The 13,739-nt window shown below is 45.8% G+C and overlaps 1 protein-coding gene across 5 annotated transcripts in view; it reads right to left on the bottom strand.

Moving 5' to 3' along the window:
- LOC146867456 (protein FRA10AC1) overlaps positions 1 to 13,087 on the bottom strand; it is a 178,392-nt gene extending 165,305 nt beyond the window's left edge. The window contains exon 1 of one of the 5 annotated variants that reach the window (XM_085606060.1): positions 12,962 to 13,087. The gene's annotated coding sequence lies outside the window, so the exon portion shown is untranslated. The other 4 variants (XM_085606085.1, XM_085606068.1, XM_085606077.1 and 1 more) reach the window with 4 other exon arrangements.
- Between the last annotated feature and the right edge of the window lie 652 nt (positions 13,088 to 13,739).

Genomic DNA, 13,739 nt, shown 5'->3' with positions numbered 1-13,739 from the left:
TCAAGTACATCCACTGCTGCACTTGAGTCTCAGTGGTATCAATCGGAAGCAGTCACAGGCTTCTCAGGAATGTAGTGCGGGGGTGCACAAACTCAGAACTCAACCACCAAGCAGACCAATATGTTTGCCCAGTACAGTGCTTAACTTGGATGAGAAGAGAACTCACTTTAAATGGAATGCCACATAGGTAATTGTAGCAGGTACAATAATATACACTGGGGTATGAGCTGCTGTGCCTTGGGATAATGCTCTCCTTTTCCCCATTTCCCAAGAGTACCTCATCTTGTGAATCTAGGCATGACCCCCTTAGGTTAGAGAGTTTTGTGCAACATGAATCAAGGCTCAGACCCAGTTCAATAATGCTTGCGCTCAGTTCAATACAGATCATTTGAAACAGTCTAACCACAACGCAGGTCTCCATGTTCTTTCGGCAGCAAGTGTCTCCACTCTCTCCCACTTCTGGGTTAGGACATGGTGGTTGAGAAGTTTGAGAAGCAGCCTTTTCGATCTTGGTAAGCTGAAACAGGATGGGTAGCCAGATTGGTAGCCTGGAGTTCTTTGACAAATGCAGGTACTGGCATAGTGGGCACAGCAGGCATTGGACCCTCTGTGAGGAGGACGAGGGTTCAGCCCGGCGGAAGTCGGACAAAACGGACTGGGACACAAGGGGGGGAACAGGATGCAGCCAGCGGTCTAGTCACGCTAGGGAAGCGTGACGTCAGGACATCGGCGAAAACGGAGAACAAGAAAGGCGGAGTATGGCAAGGAGGGGCCCGGAACAGCACGGATGCAGAGAGCAGCGGAGACGACAAGACAACCGAGCCAGAAAAACGAGGAGGAGAAGGCGAGGCATGCGAGGAGCAGGACGGAGGAGCCCCTGAAGACCCGAGGAAACCGGAGAAAGCAGAGGCAAGCAGAGAGCCGAGCGGAAGGATCCCCGAAATCGCTGACAAACCCGGCAGCCCAAGGGAGGGAGAGGACGCCCCGGGTCACGCCGCCACGGCCCTGCTCAAGGGTCGTGGCCCCAGGCAAGTGTCTTTAAGAGGTTCATTTTGGTGGGGTTGGTGGGGTAACACAAGAAGTTAATCCACTGCCAAAACCTACCGGCTTTTTCCCTCACACACTCCCTTCACTCCCCAAAACGGTCCCTTCCTTGTTCCCTAACAGCGTTTGGTGATGGTAGCACGCAAAACTTAGTTACAAGCAGACATAGCCTAATCCCGGTGCTCTTTTTTTTGTTCTCCTTTTTCCTCCTTTGGAACCCACAGGAAGAAAACAAGCCTCAGAGAAGCGGGAAGGCAAAGACGCCCCGGAGTGAGGAGCGGACCACTAACAGAACCCAACTCTCACAGTCCGGACACTGTTGTGTTTCTTTATGGAGACAACTCCTGTCTAGCTATTTTTGGTTGTTTTTCTTTTACCAGTCCAGTATATGGACTTGTTAATTCCCACTGTAACTGCAGAGGTTCCTGCAAAATAAAGAGAATCCTTTTGTTGAAGCCCACTTACTGGCTACGTCCCATCCATACCCTTGGTCTGGCCCTCGAGCCCCCTACACCCACTTCTCGGTCACTTGATATTAGGCAGCAGATGGGCAGCCAAGTAAACAGGGACACAGCGGCATGCTAGTAGTCACGACATGTATTTTGTAAATGCAGTGGTGGCGTCAGTCACAGGCACAGGTCTTAGCTTCAATGGCAAAGATCTCCACGGGCACAATTTGTTTCACTTTAGCAGCGAGACACCTGCAATCGTTCTTATTGCGAGGTTAGCGGCCAATCCGCAATTCCCATTTGGCACCTCACTTTTACTATCGGACTCACCAATCGGTCTTTGCAGTCTCCATTCCCCTGGGTAGACCCTCAGCACCAGGGTCTGGCTGTTATGTCAACACCTCCTGCAGGGTTGGCAGGATATTTCCCTCTCTCAGTGAGCAGGTTGGATTTCAGGCACTTAAGGTCAGAGCTATTGCTCTTCTGGCAAGGCAAGACTCCAGGGAATAACCCTGGTCATCTGGGACGTTGGCTGTCAGACACCAGCTCTGGGTGCACAGCAGTCGTCACAGTATGCTGCAGAGCATACTGATGCTCCTTATAGTACAGTAGTCCCCATCCTGGAATAACCACAACAAAGGCACGAAGAGGCGTGAACTTTCTATACATGGCTTATCAACAGCCACACCATACAGTGATCAGGGGATAGACAAAAGGCTGGCTCGCCTTTCCACATTAAAAAAGAGTCTTCAGTCCCACCCTTCAACCCCAACATCTTCCAAATAGCAGTGCTACAGGAAGACTAATCAGCAGCTCCTCTCAGCAAAAGGGCTTCAGTGAATTTCTAAAGGTGTATTGTCACCTGTGTGCCCACTTCACTGTCTAGGTCTCCTCCATCCAGCTTTAGGAATGTCAGTAAAATACTTCCACTCTCTGAGAAAAACAATCTCACCTCTATCGTGTGCACAGGAGCAGGTTAGGGGCTTCAAGAATGGAACACAGATGCCTCCATTACGCGGGCACACTTGTGTACATATTGCATGTACCACCCAAGCCACAACATAAACATGCACAAACTATATATTTGGAATATAGGCACAAGGATTAGTGCACTAAAGCAGAACTTCACATGGGTGGGACCTCCACTCCAGTGACACAGATATAATGGTCTGGTCATGATTATGGATTCACAAAACACGTTATGCTGCACCATTAATCTACATGCTAACCATGTGGCAGGCTGATAGCGCGCTGTCAGGAAAATGAGGGCATGTTTGAAATGTCCCGACAGGTCCAGGACCTCAGCCACTTCAAGTGACAGCATAGGCCTCAATGCACTAAATTAGCACAAGGCTAGGGCCAAAATCAATCTCTGGTATACCAGATAATCACAGTCGGATATTCAGGCTAGGGCAACATGACTGTATACGTCGCAGAGGAGATACCCGTCTGGAGAAGATAGCGAAGAAAGCTGGCTGAAGCGATACCTGATGTCTGCCTTGCTTCAGTGAGATCTGCCCTATGTCCTGGAGAGCTGGCTGCAGCTTGTCGAGCTGACAGCAGCCAAGAACCCATAACACAGGAAAGGAGATCTGAATAGGGAAAGCTGCTGAGCAGCCTGTGTACTTGATTAGGGGCCTAAAGCTTACTAGCAACAGCCCCTCTAGAAGAGTTCAAAGTAGAAAGGGTTAGTAAACCGCAAAACCTGAAGTGGTAGTACCTAAGGGCACTTATCTATTGAGCAGTTTGCCCCGACCAATAACATCCGGACATCCGGTCCTCACCGCCTAGATATGGTCCCAAACAACAGGAAAACAGTATTCATGGTTAAAGTCCCCAAACCCCCCCTCAATCGGGGGTTTGAAAGTGGCAAATCGCTTCGCAATAAGGTCATACATTGGTTGCGCCAGGTTAGGGGCTGTAGATTCATCATTAGGGAGGACATTATCAGGGCCAAGAGGTTGTCGGTCCATAACTCCCCGCTTGACTGTATTGAGTTGGAATTAGCTGACGCTACTTTGGGTGAGAATTTAGTGGCCTTGGAATTCCGCACTTCCTCCCCTGAGCCCTCGTCTATTCAAATCAGGCGCACGCCCCTTTGGGCCCCAATGAGGGTGAAATCCCATCTGTCACCTGGGAAAACTAGGGGGGATTCAGGCTTGAACAGGGTGGATTGACTGACATCACCAACCAGCATTGGCCACAGTGCGGCTTTTCCATTAACCTGCCCTAGTGTTCACATTGCCCCAGTTGCCCTCTCCTCTCTAGACTTCTGTGAGAGCAGGGCATCCCATAGTAACCTGACATCACATGACATTACAGGTGACCCAGGGTTATTAGATTCATTAAATAAGCCCATACTTCACATTCTTTCCTGGAACATAGAGGGACTAGAGAAGAAGCTAGTACTACCAGAATGGAATGCCAGAGTTGGAAAATATGAGATCTGTCAATTCCAGGAAACTTGGAGTTTAAAACCCCTACATAAGTTAGGATATTCCACCTATTTTTGCCCGGCTATTAGTTCAAGCAAGGGACGTCCATCTGGGGGTCTCCATATATGGGTTAGTACTTCCCTGAACTGGTCAATTTCCTCCCATAATTGCATTTCACATGACATCTTGCACTTAACAGTACGTGGAGCTTCCAACAGACCCACATTGGATCTTTTTAATATCTATGTTAGGGGCTCCAAGGGTGCCCTGGGCTCCGCAACTATTTCAGCTCTCGAAAGTATGCTTTCCGGCATTCTCCCTACTTCTCACACTATCATAGGGGGAGACTTAAACTGTACTTTTGAACCGCTTGGTGATGAGGATTTTCTTGGCACCGCTGAAGAAGATGCTAAATGGAATATTCCCGCCCTCGAGCTACCCTCCATTAGGAAGTGGTCACAGAGGGCCATCCAATTAAATGCACTCTCACAGGAATTTAATCTTAGAGCGGTAAACGGGAGATCAACCTCCGATTTACACGGGGCTCACACTTTTAATAGGATTAGCTCTCCGTCCAGGATCGATTACATCCTTATGGATGTTAGATTATGGCGCGATCTGCTAGACATGTAAATTAAACCTACCACAGATAGCGACCATAATCCTTTATATTTAAAACTAAACAATGTTTGGCAGGTATCTGGCGCTGAGGCAAGTACTCGACCGCTTCTGTCCACCAGAGAAGTAATCCCCACCAATTGCTGCAGATGCCTCAAATGGCCGAAAGTTGCCATCCAGGAACATAAAATGGAAAGTATCAAGGGCATTTTAGATGCTGAGATTAGCAAATTTACAAACCTTTCCAAATCAGCTCCGGCTCAACCAAATTTCCACACGACTTACCATGAATTTATTACTAAACTGAGTGCCTTTTTTATTGTTGTAGGTAATGCAGGTACTAGAGGCCCCCGGGCAAAGGCTGGTAACCCCTGGTATTCTTCCAAATGCAAGGAAAAAAGGGCGGCCCTTATACTAGAAGTCAGAAAAAAAGATCCCCTGGCAATCTCTAAAGCAAGGAAGGAATATTCTGGGGCTCAGAGGGAGGCTAAGGAAATCTGGGACGAGAACCATTGGCAAGATTTAAAACAAGCGTCCATTGAGAAAGACTCGAAAGGTTTTTGGGATCTTATCAATAAAAGGGTTAGGAGTACCTCCCTTCCAATTTCTAACCATGTAACTGCTAACCAATGGCTGGCCCATTTTTCAAAGTTGTACTCTGCGGATGATAACCTTCCTCTTTTCCCTGACACCGTTTGCCTTCCCACCACTGGCGTCCCCGCCCAACATCTAGTTTCCTTTGAATTAGCTGAGGTGGTGACAGCAATAAATAGTATAGCCCCAGGCAAGGCGGCGGGCCCAGACGGTCTCCCTGGAGACTTGCTCCTGCATTATCCTGAGACATGGGCATCCTTCATCCTATTGACTCTGAACTTAATAGCGAGAGGATCACCTGTGCCTGACTCCTGGAAAGGCGTTGAGGTGGTCCCCATTTTCAAAAAGGGGAATAGCGAGAACCCTGCCAACTACCGACCGATTAGTTTAATCGATGTGATACAGAAAGTGGTTGGCAGGGTCCTACTAGCCAGGATGGGAACATGGATGGAAGATAACACCATTCTCTCCCACTCCCAAGCGGGCTTCAGGAATAAGGTGGGAACAATCGATCAGGTGTTCAGATTTTTCATGCTCTATTGGAAGACAGTACTACTGGGGAAAGGCAGTATGTATCTGGCCTTCATAGATTTGAAGACCGCTTTGGATCTTGTACCACGGGGGAAACTTTGGCATATCCTACAACAATTAGGTATCCCCTACTTGGTTCTTGACATCATACAGCGTTTGCACAATGGCAATTATGCAAAAATAAGATGGGGGTCCCAAGGGCAATTGACCGAGAGAATCGCTGTGAACAGGAGTGTCCGCCAGGGATGCGTGTTGGCACCCACCCTGTTCTCTTTATACATCAACGGGGTGATTATCTGCGACTTGAGCCGGCCGACGCTCCTTCCCTGGCTGGGGAGAAGACTTCGACCCTCCTGTTCGCAGATGATACTCTCTTGATTTCAAAATCACCGGGAGGACTCCAGAGGCTTTTGAATAGGTTTGGCACTTTTTGTGATTTGCATGGGTTGACAGTCAACACCACTAAAACCAAGATTATGAGCATCAACTCGTCCATACGTTTTAAAAACCACTTTACCCTGGATGCTGTCCCGCTGGATAATGTGGAGGGTTTTGATTACCTGGGGATTCGCATTGCAAAGGATATGAAATGGGGTCCCCACCTTGCCAAGATATTTTTAAATCATAAGAGGATCTCTGGTGCTATCTTGAGAGAACAGCGTCTTTCTGGGTGCAGGCCAGTGGCCCCTGTGCTTGCGGTCTATGCTGGCAAAGCGCTTTCGTCTGCCCTGTATGGATCTGAGCTCTGGGGCTTTCAGAATGTTGGTGACCTTGTCACATCTGAAAATAAGTTCATGCGAGACATGCTTTCCTTACCTACCTCGACGCCTCTGAAGCCTTTATTCTTTGACCTAGGTAGGCACTCCATCCAAGATATAGCACGCCTGCGCCCTCTTCTCTTCTTGACTCGTATCAGAAGGACTGCCGAACTGTCCAATTATGCGGCAGCTCTTGATGAATTGGTAGCAGCCGATACTGGGAGTAAGATCAAATGGCTAACGGATCTTCGGAAACTTTTAACCGCCATTGGACTAAATGAGGCATGGTGCAGCCAGACCCCACCAACAAAGCAGGTTTTAAAAAAAATGTACTGGGAATGGGTGCAGATACAGGTCACTCAAAATCCCAGATTGGGGAAATTGGCTGAGGGTTTCTTCCAGCACAAAACCACCTGTACAATGGAACCTTATTTGGATTTTATCCAGACCCCCAGAGATAGGGCACTATACATGAAGATGAGATTTGGGACTCTCCCTACCAACAGTTTAGTTGCAGGCTGGAGAGGGTCAAATACGACACCTGCACCTTGTCCGGGTTGTGCTTATCACAACGAGTCTATTGCAGATCTTTTGTTCGCCTGCCCGGCGTATAGGCTTGCCAGAAACAGGTGGCTAAAGCCGGTTTGCCAATTACTGGGTCCAATGAGTCATCGCAACGCCCTCCGCATCTTATGCACAGATACTTCATCACTCACTTTGATATGCGGGGTGGCCAAATTCTTGGGTTGTGCCTGGTTAACAAGAAGCAAGATCTTGGCAAGGAAGCCAAATTGCTTTATTAGTTCAGACACTAATTGTGACTAGAGTCCATTTACCTGCTGGTAACAGAACGGGGTCTCTTTTTTTATACAGGGCTTCAGCCTATATTTTTAGTTTTAGATTTTTTATGTTTTTTATAAATTACACAAGAATAAGATATGTATTGGAAATTGTAACGTATAAGCTGCTTTAGGCGATGGTTTAATTGTTTTTTTAAAATAATTCTGTAAATATGTTCTCTTTTTATTCGAAAATTGAACTGCTTTTATGATATTTTAATATCGAATAAAGCTTATACCTAAGGGCATCTTGGTTTCTTGGCAACAGAGTAAAAGGGTCTTCACAACCACTAACCCTTGCTGTCTGCAGAATACATTTGAATTACTTCCCACCCACCAGAGTCAATTATCCTCTTGCCTTTTCACTGCTCAACCACATTTCTAGGAGCACATCTCAGTTCACCAGATAACAAAACATGAAAGCAACTACAGTTAATCACCTTTAACCTTCCTGAACACAGAAGAATTCATCAATGCTGTAAACTCGTGCTGCCAGCAGAATCACCAGAACAATGTCATCTTGAATAGCTCTAGAGTCAATCCAGCCAAAACTGTCAACAACTCATTGAAAACAGGTACTCATAATGTCTTACATAAATCCAACATAAAACAAAAACGCCTTGAATCAAGGGATCCTTCTTGTTTATGGCCAATAGCAGACTGCTTTAGTCAAAAAGATAGACAAATTGAAAGATATGCTTTAAGACAAATATGTGCATTGGAGTACCAGCATTTATTACTTGAACTCTTCCTTGCCTTTGATACGGTTCCTCATGCCAAGCTTCTACAGAGACTTGACAACAGACTGTGGGGAGCGAACTGAAGCAAATTGAATCTTTTCTATCAGTCAAAGATCATCACCTCACTTTATCATTCAGGTCGCTCCATTCAATTTGCGACTAATGTGCCTAATGGTTCTGCCTCCCCTATAACACTTGCCGTGGCTCTCCATCGGGGCTAATCTACTCCTTCAACCTCAACTATTACTGTTATGCAGATGATACACAAATTAGATTTAAGTATGAAAACCCATCTGACTTTTGGGTATTGCCTTAAGAGGTCACATAAAGGATGATCTCGAGCCACAGCAAAATGAACATGTCACAAATCAGAATATTCATATGCGGCAAAAGGATCAAACAGCACCCATGAACAATATAGCCTTAGCAACCACGCCCCCACAAACAATTCAACCCTAGCGAGGAATCTAGGGGTAACCATGGACTCCAATCTTTCAATCATAATCAGATTGGTGTTGTCCAATGTGTTTAAACTGGAAAGTTTGTCACTTCATTCCCTCATATTGGCTATAAAGATACCTCTGCCCGGATTGCTTGAAATGCTTGTCCCGCACCACTTGCCAGAAGTGTTAGGCCACCTCCCAAAGGTTGGGTCTAGTTGCGCCCCTGCGAGTACCTGTGACTCCTACACCTCATTACCCTCTCTGTATTATGTAACACATCTTGTACATTGATTTATACGCTTTCATGATTTATTGTCAATGTGTATGTTACATAAAGCACTCCGACACCCTGCACTGGGATGAGTAGCGCTATAAAAGAAATAAAATAGTGGGTTTCAAATTGTTATTTGTGTAACTACTGGGCCAGACCAATACATTGACATTCTTACAGTGCATGCATATCTCTTATATAGAGGAACTGAAAAACTATCAAAGCATGCCCATCTTAAATCCCTCTGAAATAAGCTGTGAGCCTTTGTTTGGCCTCGTTACATTTGCACCTAAGTGTGAGGCTCCAGATCTCACCAAGCCAGGATCATATTGGAACAAAAGGAGGCCTGACGGCACTTTAACTTCGGGCTTTATCTTTTGTCCAGCTGGAAGGGATTTTTTTTTGTATTTACTTTTTTTTTTAACCTTCCCTGCCTGCACATTGCTCCGGGGAATGGAAAGCAGACAATATATAGGCACTGCTGTACGTGTGCTGGTGCCTGAAAGTTACACCAGAACTAGTTCAGTCTAGTTCATTGGGGACCAGCTTCTTGGCAGAGTAGACAGCATCTACCCTGTGAAAATAGTGGGCAGACACTGTCTACCCACTTGTACCACAGACTTGTCCCCTCAAAGCATGGACGTGTCATCGGAACTGTGATGACGTATATTTTGAAACCACAGCAGAAAGGTCATCATCATACGAAATCTAACACAAACACTGGTTTTCTTTATTTAAGTTAGCTAGATGCCCCAAGAAGACCAGAGTCACATCGAAAGCACAGCAGGCATGCACTGTGGTCAAAACATACTGCCTGCGGTAATCAGTGGGCATGGATATATATGATAAAGGGCCCACCACTGCGGTCCTAAAAACCTGCAGGGCAAGACTGAAGCAGCGCCCAGGGGCACTGGATAGTTTGCATCCATACCTCGTTTTGTTTTTTTGCAGTTTTATATAGCGCAAACTAGATCCAAAGGCATTGGAGCGCTTTACATGAGCATCAGTTACGTTACACAAGGACACATTTATTTTTTGGAGGGCACTGGGAGATTAAGTGATTTGCCCAGTGGTCGAAGTGGGGGAAAAAAAGTAGGGGAACTGTGGGCAGAGAATCAAAGGGTGGGAATAACCTGAGGGTTGGATCAGTGGGCGGAGTTAGAGGAGTGGCCAGGATAGGCAAAACATCCAAATTTTTGGTATTTGTTTGGCATTTCACTGACCAGTTACAGCTTATTATGTTATGTAATACAACCAATGGATACACATGATTATTTAACGATTAATATGAGTTATTGACATTAAAATAAATTCACAAAGTGGGATATGTTTCTAATCACAGAATGTCCCAAATATGCTTAAAAGTCAAAGCACAAGCCATTTGTTTCCGAGCCATGAAGTTTCTGTTCTCAGCAATATACACATAGACAATATCAATTTTACGTGTGTAAATCACTGTATAGGAAATGTTACATAAGACAAAGGCCCACAAGGTGTAGGAGTCACATGACAACCATATTAGTAGGCAGTATAGTTTAATAGTGATTGATCTGGAGAAACACAAACTCAGAATTTACAACTTAATACCATGATTGGGGGCTCTCTTTAATAATCATTATTGATTTCTATCCAAATGAACCCTTTTTGCAACATTAGGATAATCAAAGGTTTAGGGAAAAAAACATAAAGCTTTAGTTTATACCTTGCAGTTTGTATGCAGCTCTTAGATGAAAGTTAAAGCTCACTGTTCTTTGCTAGGATTTTAACTTATAAACTGCAAGTACCAAAAGGATCTTACTGACAAAAGCAGTAACCCACTGACCTATTTTAAATATGTGCACTTTGTGATGGGCATGGTACATTTTCTTTGCAGCAGGCATATTAACCCTCTGCGCTATCTTTCCAAGAGTCAAAACTTCCACTAGACAAAACTCCGATCTCGCTCTAGGAAGAAGTTTATTCACCAGAGTTATCTTGACATTTTTATTATTGCGGAAAATTGCTGTAGGCCAGGAAGGAGGCAGCCAGTGCTTTTAAAACCATAATTTACAACGCCCCCCCTCAAAGTCAGCACAAGTTGCAATCACACCAGTCGCACCGCCCTAGAGCCGGCTCTTCTCAGGGGTCATGTGACCTCAGTGACAGAGTCACTGTTGCTCTAGGGTCTGCTACTTCGTAGGCCTGCCCACAAGACTGGAGGTGAACTTCAGTATGGATTGTGGTGTGCAAGCCTTCAAGGTGAACCCACACTTGCCACTGCTAGGGTCCACCTGCTGGTGCTAAGACACCAGGGCTTTTCCGGTTTTGCAGGGCCTTCTAAGGTCTAGCATGGGAATGTGCTCCCTCAGGAGAGTGGTCTGGGGGACTGCTCATGAAGGCTGAACCTGGTTCCCTAGTTCTAAATTTGGCAGCTCTGCCCCCAGTGCTACATCCGCTCCCTCACTGAACACCATACTGCCCCACAGAGAAATTCACACTGCCTGCAACTACAATCCAATTTGATCTGCTATAAACAACTGGATGCGACTCAATTCAAATTACGGAGTAGGCAAGAGCAACATGCTGCCTAAAGGAAAAAGTAACATCATCCTGGAAAAAGCAAACATTCATAGGGAATGAAAGATTAAATAAAGCATGTGAAATGTAAGCAGAAAAACATGGTGAACTTAACGCTTTTACACTCACTATTCAGAAATCAGGGAGTGCTTCTGCCTGAAAACTACAGGGCCCAGAAAGGACCCATTTCAATGTTCACTGCTTATATGCTTACAAAACGTAAGCAGTATGGTTTTAAAAGACCACATTCGTGAACACAAAGCCGCCGTACACATTTTGTTTTACAATCCACCCATCAACCAGGTATGGCAAACTCAGTAAAGTGACGCTAATGTATTTGAGGTTTGAATAAAACCAATCTGGCCACTTTAAGAACCCTCCATCTTGCTTTATTTAGTTATTGATTTTTCATATTTATGAACCCTTTTATTTCCGAGGCTGCACTTTGGAATATAAAAATGTCAAAACGGCATTTCCAGCAAAAGTTGTTTTCTTTTTTGCATCCATTTCACTGGGGAACAAATGAACGACAGGAAGAAAGAGAGGGTGAGAACCATTTCTTGAGTCACGGTAAGTGAGGAGGAGTTAGACAGACAGAGAGGGAATAAGGGTAAGAAAGAGGGGGGGGGGGGCGCTGGCAGAGCAGAAGCCGACACCTTCCTCGTCTTGTCTGGGCAGGAAGCAAGAGACGAGACCTTTTCCTTCCCTGCTCCCCGCCTGTCCCCGAACAGCCACTAATGCCGAGCCTTCTCTGCAGGCCTTGGATAGTTCTTATGTCCAGGGACGCATGTTCAAAATAAAAAGGTAGGGGAATGGAATCTTTAGAATTAAAGAAGTAAGTGCCCTGCCGATCCCGCCCACTGGATTTGCCCAGAATCACAGGATGTAGAGTCGACCCTGAGGCTCGAACCTTCGTTTCCCAGCTCCGAAATCGGCAGTCTAGCCGTGGGAGCACATCCTCTCTCCATCTACTTATTCACAGTACCCCTTGCTTGTATTTGGAACGGGGCACAGGATATGGCCTAGGGACCCAACCACAAGTCTCAAAATTAATAAATATATGAAACGTTCACTGTTTTGATAATTATTAAAATGTGACAGGAGTCACAGACCAGTGCTTTAAATGGGCAAGTGCTGTACGGTACCGAGTACCTGTAGTTCTTTCATTTTAAAAAGGAGTACTTGCACTTCGAAGCACTACTGCAATGCTCTTAATGGGAGAGTAGCGGCTCTTAGGAGAAAACGGGTCCTCTACAGAGTAGCTGCACTTCTTTATTTCCATTTCGTTTAAAGCACGGTCGGGGTATAAAAAGTCCCGTTTCAGGCGGGCTTAACACAAGCATTTAAGCGGAAAAAGCAGTTGCTGAAAGTAGAAACTTTGCAAGGCGCAAGTAAAATGCCCCGTAGAAGGAGGCTGTTCCTGCCCCAACACTCACAGGCTTACAGGCTGTGCGCGCCCGGAAAACACTGCAGATTTAGGTAAAATCCTAACCTATCTGCCTAGCGTACCTAAGTAGCCTCAACCAGCACGAACATCAAAGACAGGAACAAGACGTTCAGAGAGGCGGGGCGACAAGTGGAATCGTCTGCAACGCTGTACAGACCGGGTGGCTCCTGGCAATGAATGGCTCCACAGACGCGGAACTAGATACTCAACTTGGCCTTGACGACCGGTCTACTCACCAGCACTAATTTCGTTCCCATGGATCAATCGGGTCTGTTTTTCGGCTGCTTCCGGCAACAGCGTCTAGGCTAGACTCACGCTTCTCGACAGATGCTGTTTTGTCGCGTGTGCGCACGCATCTACTCTTTCAACGCGCATGCGTTTAGTTCATAGGCGTATGTTTGTGGAAATAACTTGAAGTGCTATCTTTTGTATGAACTACCTAGGAAGGAGCGATGTTGACGTGCAATTGTTTTAAAACATATTTCTTTCTTACCAAAAGTTGTGAAGAGTGGAGAAACATCTAGGGCATGTCTATACACTGTGGTGGAAATGGAAAAAACAAGCATTGGCAAATCCAATAGGTTTCGCTTTTGCGAGAGTAAGAGCTAGTGACGTTGTAAATGACAGTCTTTTACGCATGTGCTATGGAGTATATCAGGGCTTTAAGTGGGCCGGGTCTCACCGGTGCTGAAGACCAGCAGTTTTTTAAAGGGGGCCTCAAAACGGGTCTCTATCAGGCCCTGTTTTGTGCCCTGGCACAGGCGGTCCGTCTTTTTTCTGGACTGCAGTGACAGCCCATCGATGTGCACGTGCTCACACTGCTCACTTCTCACTAGCAGGGAAGTTACGGCATTACTTCATGCCAGGTAAACGTTGTAGGGGAAGGGAAATCCTTTAAAGAGAGTCATTTTCTCTCTGGATTTCCCTTCTCGAAACTCAGGAGTAGCAACATTAATGTGGTGTCACCAGGACTTTAAGTGGAAGCTTTTTCAATATCATATACAAGCCATAGTT

This window comes from Triturus cristatus, chromosome 1_2 (genome assembly GCF_964204655.1).
Source record: "Triturus cristatus chromosome 1_2, aTriCri1.1, whole genome shotgun sequence".
In the NCBI taxonomy this organism is placed as follows: domain Eukaryota; kingdom Metazoa; phylum Chordata; class Amphibia; order Caudata; family Salamandridae; genus Triturus; species Triturus cristatus.
Note: the sequence above shows the minus strand (reverse complement) of the source record. Positions and strands in the feature narration are given on the sequence as shown.